The sequence below is a fragment of the Pelophylax lessonae genome (genome assembly GCF_965119305.1).
Source record: "Pelophylax lessonae genome assembly, chromosome: 11".
In the NCBI taxonomy this organism is placed as follows: domain Eukaryota; kingdom Metazoa; phylum Chordata; class Amphibia; order Anura; family Ranidae; genus Pelophylax; species Pelophylax lessonae.
In genome coordinates, this window is record NC_138778.1 from 210664117 (window position 1) to 210673084 (window position 8968).

Genomic DNA, 8968 nt, shown 5'->3' on the forward strand with positions numbered 1-8968 from the left:
GCAGAATTTATTCCTGAATTACCTGAAACGTAAGCTTGTTCTGTGCAAGTAGGCTTGGACCCTTGCCATAGGCGCTTGTTCTCAGGAAGCCAGAGCTGTGCACAAAGGTAACAACACAGATACAGTCCTCATTTCTGACAAAAACAATATCCCTGTTCTCCATAAATCACCTGTACACATCCACTACCTAATGGCCCTGTAATCTACTTTTCATGAAAGGAGCGAGCAGAGAAGGATGGCTATGTTCCTTCATACATGGAGAACCAACGTAGTCATTCTTTAAATCGGGGGTCTCAAACTGGCGGCCCTCCAGCTGTTGCAGAACTACAATTCCCATTAAATATTGCAAGGCAGTCAGCTACAAGCAGGACTTTCATAGGCAGAGCATGATGGAACTTGTAGTTCTGCAACAGCTGGAGGGCCGCCAGTTTGAGAGACCCCAGGTGGTACAGAGATACAAAGTAACATTGTTTATAAACATTGCTCAGACAGGAGGTAGAGAGATACAAAGTAACATTGTTTATGAACATTGCTCAGACAGGAGGAAGAGAGATACAAAGTAACATTGTTTATGAACATTGCTCAGACAGAAGGTAGGGAGATACAAAGTAACATTGTTTATAAACATTGCTCAGAAAGGAGGTAGAGATTGATACAAAGTAACATTGACTATAAACATTGTTCAGACAGGAGGTAGGGAGATGCAAAGTAACATTGTTTATAAAAATTGCTCAGACAGGAGGTAGAGATTGATACAAAGTAAAATTGTTTATAAACATTGTTCAGACAGGAGGTAGAGATCATTACAAAGTAACATTGTTTATAAACATTGCTCAGACAGGAGGTAGAAATCATTACAAAGCAACATTGTTTATAAACATTGCTCAGACAAGAGGTAGAGAGATACAAAGTAACATTGTTTATAAACATTGCTCAGACAGGAGGTAGAGAGATACAAAGTAACATTGTTTATAAACATTGCTCAGACAGGAGGTAGAGAGATACAAAGTAACATTGTTTATAAACATTGCCCAGACAGAAGGTAGAGAGATACAAAGTAACATTGTTTATAAACATTGCTCAGACAGAAGGTAGAGAGATACAAAGTAACATTGTTTATAAACATTGCTCAGACAGGAGGTAGAGAGATACAAAGTAACATTGTTTATAAACATTGCTCAGACAGGAGTTAGAGAAATACAAAGTAGCTTTGTTTATAAACATTGCTTAGACAGGAGGTAGAAATACAAAGTAACATTGTTTATAAACATTGCTCAGACAGGAGGTAGAGAGATAAAAAAAATAACATTGTTTATAAACATTGCTCAGACAGAAGGTAGAGAGATCCGAAGTACCATTGTTACTTTTGTTTTTGCTGCGCTTCATTCACCTGCAGATCGCACATCTAAGGGATGAGCCTTTATCTGCACATATCAGTTACATATGTTACAAATAATAATATTTTTAGTATAAACAATGTCTGTTTGAAAAGGTATGGACCCCTGGCTCTCTTACTTGCAGGTACCGGACAATAAAGCCTAGTATATAAGATTATCGGATGAATGATCATCCTTCTTTTTTTTTTTTGAATGCTAGCTAGTCTCCATATCCAAAATTAATAGGCCACTAAATTACAACAGTTCTGATAGGACAGAATAAAAATTCAGAAGTGATGTATTGTATATACGGAAGAAAACTGTACTGATTAAATGAATATCCTATCATCTGATATCATACGGGAACAATTTTCGTGTTTGTACCTTCTGATAATTTTGGACAAAAGCTGTGTACTAACAATCCGAATATCGTAGGATTACTTCGAAAGCGGTATTTTTTTGTACGATATTCTGACTGCGTGTACTAAGCTTTAAGGTGGGCACTGGATTGGTGGATTTATGGGCGTCTGTCCATATCCTTACTATCGTACCCTCTTTTATTTTATTTTCTTTGCTTGCTTCTATTATCTCTTTACTGTGGTGCCATTTCGGCCCTCTATTTGGACTGCTATTTCCTATTCAAGGTTTCTGTCTAGGTCCAATGTCCTTATGGTAGATGTGTAAGCCTATTAGTTGGAGCCATTGTGGCTTCTATATTTCTTATAGTTTGTTTTGCACTATTATAGTTATCACCTGGTTGGGTGGGTGTAGTTCTGCTTGACCCCCCTGCCGGGTCTACGATGTTGATCTATTTCAAGGCCTGGTCGTCGATTAGCCTCATCTTAGAACATGGCCAATCATACACTACTATAATGGACTCTTGCCCACTCCACTGGAAGATTTACCCCCCTTCATAACTAGACCATTTTTTGCAATATAGCACTACATTACTTTTAACTGACAATTGCGCGGTCGTGGGACGCTGTACCCAAATAAAATTGATGTCATTTTTTCCCGACAAATAGCGCTTTCTTTTGGTGGTAACTGCGGTTTTAATTTTTTGCGCTTCCGGTTTTTTTGCTGCAACTTAAAAAAAAAAAAACAATATTTTTAAATTTATGCTATAAAACATATCCAATAAAAAAAATCTCCATCAATTTAGGCCGATATGTATTCTGCTACATATTTTTGGTGAAAAAAAAACTCAATAAGCGTATATTGATTAGTTTGCGCAAAGGTTATAGCGTCTATAAACTATGGGATAATTGTTTTTTTTTTTTTTACTACTAATGGCGGTGATCAGCGACTTATAGCGGGACTGAGATATTGCGCCCGACAATTTGGACACTTAACTGACATTTTTTACTCTTTTTGGGAACCAGTGTTCAGTGCTAAAAATATGCACTGTCACTGTGCTAATGACACTGGCTGGGAAGGGTTTAACATCAGGGGCAATCAGTGTTTTTACTAGAGGAAGGCATAGATCCGTTTCTCTGCTTTGCAGGAACACAGGATCCATGCCTTCCCTACTGACAGAATGACAATCGGCCTTGACCGCCATTCTACCTCTCTCCTCGATCATTGGCAGGTACCAGCGGACATCGAGTTTGCGGTACCCACCGTTGGGCTACTGCTGTGTCTGATCACAGCGGGAGCAAACCGCCAGCGGCACGCATATGCACGCCCTGCCCGGAAGAGCCGGATCACGTGTAAAACTGCAATAGGTCGGACCTGAACTGGTTAATAGTTGACCACCTTGGCGCAGTTTCTCATACTTAGTAATGGACTCTCAATGGGACATTAGCTAAACCCCTTTATTCCTTCATTTGTGTTGATGTCAACATTTTTATACATACTGACTACGGACAGTTTCTTATTGCATTTTTCATACTTAATAATGTTTTCATTTTTACTTGCAATCCCAGTAAAAAGACTGAGGCCCCTTTCACACTTGTACGACCTGAAAAATGTCCGAAACGCATCAAAGTGGGACCAAAGTAGTGCAGGGACTACTTTGAAGTCGCACAGATATGAATGGTACTCATAGGAAATAATGGGGTACGACTTGTCATGCTACCTTGCAGGACAAGTCTCACAAGTGTAAAAGGGGCCTGAAACAGAAAAAAAATTTGTTTTTGTTTTGTTTGTTTTTTGTGAAATCTCATGTGTATTGGATGTACAAATACTACAGAAACTTAGATAATCCGGTTGCAGGGTTGTCAGTGTGCGCTCTTTTCCACCCATAAACATAAAAGTGAATCCTTGTGGGTGGATGTTGATATGTGGGCAGTGCCGGTGCAAAAATGTTTGCCGCCCTAGGCAAAATAAAAATTGCCCCCCCCCCCCATATTCTCTCCCACGCCCCATCCCAAGTTGCTGAAGGGGTTAAACCCAGTGGCGGCTGGTGCTCCATCGGTTGGGGGGGGGGGGGCAGCAGACAGACCTGGCTATGGACCCCCCGTCTCTCTAGAGTCCAGTCCACACCATTTCCCCCTGCGCCCCGAGCCCACCCTTTTTTGAAGCCTATTAGAGCCTCTGGCTCTAATCACGTGCTTCAAGGAAAAAAAAAACCCTCATTGGAATTCATGCATCCAGCGCCCTGCATGTAGATTAGGGAGCCAGACGCATGGATGGGGGGGCGGTGCCCCTGCGCCCTTAATGGACGGGTCGGCCGCCACTGGTTAAAACCCCCTTCAGTGACTTACGGTAAGTCACTTACCTCGGGTCAGGCTCCACCGGCGCCCCCTGCTAAGTTGCGCCCTAGGCAGCTGCTTAGGTTGCCTTACTGGTAGCACCGGCCCTGTATGTGGGAGGTGAATGTTGATGTTTATGCTGAAGCTGGTTGAATTGTGCTTTTTTGTGCAGGAATAGGTATAGGAAACAACCTTTGTGATGAAATAGTGGACAGTTCCACCCTCTTCCCAGGGTAAAGGGGTACTATAAACTTTGGGGGAGATTTACTAAAACTGGCGCACACGGAATCTGGTGCATCCGTGCAGAGAGACGAATCAGTTTCTAACTTCAGCCTGTTCAGTTAGGTAAAGTCACAACACGCGAAGCTTGTCGCTCAAAAATGAGCAGGAGATTCTTTTGGTCGACAGCGGCACGTTGTGATTTGCCGCGATTTAACGCGGCAAAATCGCGCCTCGATTGGGGTGCTATTGGGAAGTGATGGCACTACAAATGCGTCCCACGATTTGGAATTCGCGGACAGAATCATAGCGATTCCATCCGTGATCCAAATTGCCTAGATGTAAATGGAGCCTAAGGCTCGGATTCACACTAGTGCAGTGTGGGAACCCTGTGATTCCTGTGCTGGTTCCCACATCTCACCTGATTCACAGGCGGTTTACACTGACATCTGAGAACCACTGCGGGTGTCAATGTGACTCCCGCAAATCGGTTCGCAGATCGCAATGCAAATCATGAAATGGTACAGGAATAAGATCGCATGGGTGTGAACACTGATTCCAGTGCTGACCAAACAAAGGGTCTTACACCATTTTGGTGCGAATGCAATGCGATTTCAGCCACACAGTTTGTATGGCTGAATTCACATCGTACAGTGATGTGCTCAGTCATGTGGTGCGGATCACATGCATGTCTGGCATCGCAATAGCGTGAAGCCACCCTCAAGCTTTAACAATAAAACCTGGAAGCTGATTGCTTACTATGCAGAGCTGCACCAGATTCTTTGTGTGCTCCACTTTTAGTAAATCACCCCCTTTGTGATGTTTCCTATGTGTACATATCAACCCTAAGGCTGCATTCACATGTCAGCGTATAATCGCGGGCAGAACCGCCGTGGTTCCGCCCGCGATTCGGAGATTTATTGCAAATCGCGGGACGCCTAGCGTTGCCCGTTTATTTGCAATAGCCCCCCAAACGCCGAGCGATGTTGCCGCGATTTACGCCCGCCGAATCGCGGCAACATCGCGCAAACAAAATCGCGGGACGCAATACGCTCCAAAAAAGTACAAGAGCTTCTTTGGAGCGTATTGCGTCCCGCGATTTTGTTTGCGCGATGTTGCCGCGATTCGACGGGCGTAAATCGCGGCAACATCGCTCGGCGTTTGGGGGGCTATTGCAAATCAACGGGCAACGCTAGGCGTCCCGCGATTTGCAATAAATCTCCGAATCGCGGGCGGAACCGCGGCGGTTCTGCCCGCGATCCTACGCTGACATGTGAATGCAGCCTAAAATGAACCAATTCTTCATCCACTCATGGTCAAAGTACAAGGCTGGCTTCGTAGCCCTCCATCACTGAGTGCTGGTTCACACATATGCGATGTGGGAACCCTGCAAATCCACTGCGGGTTCCCGCATCGCAGGCAGTTCACACTGCCATATGCGGGCGGGGGTAATACAAGGTTAACGACTCCCCCAGATCAGTTTGCATATCGCAGTGCCAACTGTTAATTTGGACATGAATCGGATCACATAGGTGTGAACACCCATGCGAGCCAATTCTGGGGCTGACCAAAAAAAGGGTCCTGTGCGACTTTGGTCTGAATGCGATGCAAATTTATATATTTGCGATGCAAATATATATTTCAGCCATACAATCTGTATGGCTGAATTCACAACGCACAGACATCGCATGTGATTTGCATAGCAGTGCAATATGTGTGAACCGGCACTGATACTTATTTCCCCACAACTCAGTTTGCCACTAAATAGACTCAGTCCATGATCAGTGTTGTGTAAGTAATCTTATCAGTGTTGCTGTATAATACATCGTGTTTCTATGGATACATTTTCATTACATATGAACATGGGTGAAGCCCTTTCATCCTCTGAGCTCACATATGATTAAAGCATTCAGACTCTCTGCCGTCGTGATTGGCAGTCAGAGACCATGTGATCATCCTGCCTAGGATAGCAGTAGGGGAGCAGCCCTTTAGTTATGGCAGGAAAGAGGTGCTTTTGTTTACTCATTCTAAAATCGTTTGTTATTACTGACTTGTTACCTGCTGAGTCATGCGATGTATGACTCTTACCATACATTTTAAACCTGAACTCCGGGTTAAGCAAATATTTCCTAAACGCAGGCAGCTCGTGTATTCTTACTTAAATATTGGTGTGCTATGTATTTCTTCCAGATAAATGCAGTAATTCAGTGTGAAGACATTGATTTACTAAAACCGGAGAGTGCAAAATCTGGTGCAGGTCTGCATTGGAAACCAATCAGCTTCCAGTTTTTTTTTTCTGTCAAAGCTTAATTGAACAAACTGAAGTTAGAAGCTGATTGGCAAAAACGCACAGCTGCACCAGATTTTGCACTCTCCAGTTTTAGTAAATCAAACTCTTTGTCTTCCTGTAATAAAGACCGGTCACTGCTGCTCTCTCTCCTTTTGCAGAGTGACTGGTCTTGTCTCCGCCCCCCCTCCTGTAGTTTTCTGCAGGCAGCCTGTAATGGGTGGAGACTGCTGGGCCCCTCCCACAGGTATGCTTTCTGCACAGGTTATGTGCAGTATAGAAATGATGTAATTGCTACCTTTGCTGTGTTTTGTGGATTTATATTCTTTGGTATTATTGAGGAATATATATTGTGACACATCTGGGTTTTACTCCACGCCAGATTTCAGGGCGTACCTGCCCACTTTTATTTTAACGAACATCAAAACTTTAGACAGGTATATTTTTCCACGCAGGGGATTCTCCCCATCACTGCAAAAACATAACATTCAGCCTCCTGGCTCTAATGTGGCAGCTTTACTGCTCCAAGTACTTCTTCAGGTTCCGTCCTGAAGTTAAGTACCTTTTGTGGTCCTCCTGACCAGGGCCGGTGCTTCCACTAGGCAAACTAGGCAGCCGCCTAGGGCGCATTGCCACCTAGGGGCGCAGCCACGTGTCGGCACTCTCCTTTATTAATGATCCCTGTGAGCTGAGGGGAGGGGGGGCAGCAGTGGGGGAGGAAGAAGGAACAGAGGAAGATGCTAGGTGTCTGGGGCAGTGGCGGAACTACCAAGCCTTGGCTTTCCACCAATGTTGGGGGAGCCCCAAGAGGCAGGAAGGGAGCCCACCGAAGTGCTGCCTGCATGATGATCCTCTTCGGCTGGAGCTGTGGTGAGCACTGTAGTCCAGGAGAGGAGTGTCCTAGGAAAAGGAATCACAGTGAAGGAGGACAGAGCGTGGGCCACTCTCTTCATACCGCTCAGTGAGCGTCCCCAGAACAGGGGATCAGGGTCCCTGGGTGTGACATGGAGGATCCCTGGTGTGAAAGGGAATCGGGGTCACCAGGTGTGTCATGGAGAATCGGAATCACCAGGTGTGACATGGAGGATAGGGGTCACCGGGTGTAACAGGGATTCGGGGTCACCAGGTGTGCCATGGGGGATTTAGGTCCCCAGGTGTGACATGGAGGAACATCAGGGTCCCCAGGTGTGACATGGAGGAACATCAGGGTCTCTCCGGGTATGACATGGAGGAACATCAGGGACCCCTGATGTGACATAGAGGAACATTGGGGTCACTGGGTATGACAGCATGACATGGAGGAACACGGGGTTCCCTGGGTGTGACATGGAGGAACATCGCTGTCAGTGGGTATGACCGCAAGACATGAAGGAATATTGGGGTCCCAGAATGTGACATGGAAAAACATCAGGGTCCCTGGGTGTGACATAGAATGACATCAGGGTCCCCAGGTGTGACATGGAGGAATATGGGGGTCACTGGGTACGACAGCATAACATGGAGGAACCATCAGATCAGGGTCACTGGGTATGACATAGAGAAGTTTTTAACCCATACCCTTTTTATTTTATTTTTTTTTTTTGGGGGGGGCGCAAGTAGCTGGTCTTGCCTAGGACGTAAAATAGTCTAGCACCGGCCCTGCTCCTGACCATGAAACATGTCCAACTGTTTATGCACTTCAGCTCTGCGTCTTCCTTACAGCTTCCTATCTGCTCTGTCCCTCATGGCCTCTCTCTCAGGCTCGGATCTAGCTCTGTCCTGACCTGGACACCATGGTGAACACCAGCACCTCTCCCGGCTCCCTTCACACACTGATCTCCTCTGGAACGTGGGGCTCTGAGCTCTCTCTGGCTCTCATATGAAGCCAGCACACACCTGAGCCATTAGTGTGCCTGCTTCCTACATAATCTGGTTTACACCATTTAATCCTGTGGCACGGGGTCACCCTGCTTCAAAGTACATGAAAGTTTTTGTGCCCGAAGTTCAGCTTTAAGATAAGGATGATCTCTTGAGGATGACTTTTACTGAAGCAGCAGTTTGGGTGTTTATAAAAAGTGCAAATACTTTTTTTTTTTTTTTCCCAAGGCCCTCTAGGTGGATTATGCCATAATGTATTAGTATGCACAGCCTATTAGTACATTATGGCAGACTTACCTGTCATATGGTGTCCTCCTACCACAGTGCTGGGACCGATCCGGGGGGGCCCCGGCACTTCCATCTTCCCCTGGTCTTTCTTCTGGGTCCTGTGCCTTTAGCCACTTGATAGGCCAGGCTGCGATGATGCCACTCTGGCGCATGCGCACGGGAGTCACATCACCACGGCACGGATCGGGGGCGGTAAATGTTCAGTGAACATGACAGCTGACAGGCAGAAGAGACCATCAGGGTCTCTT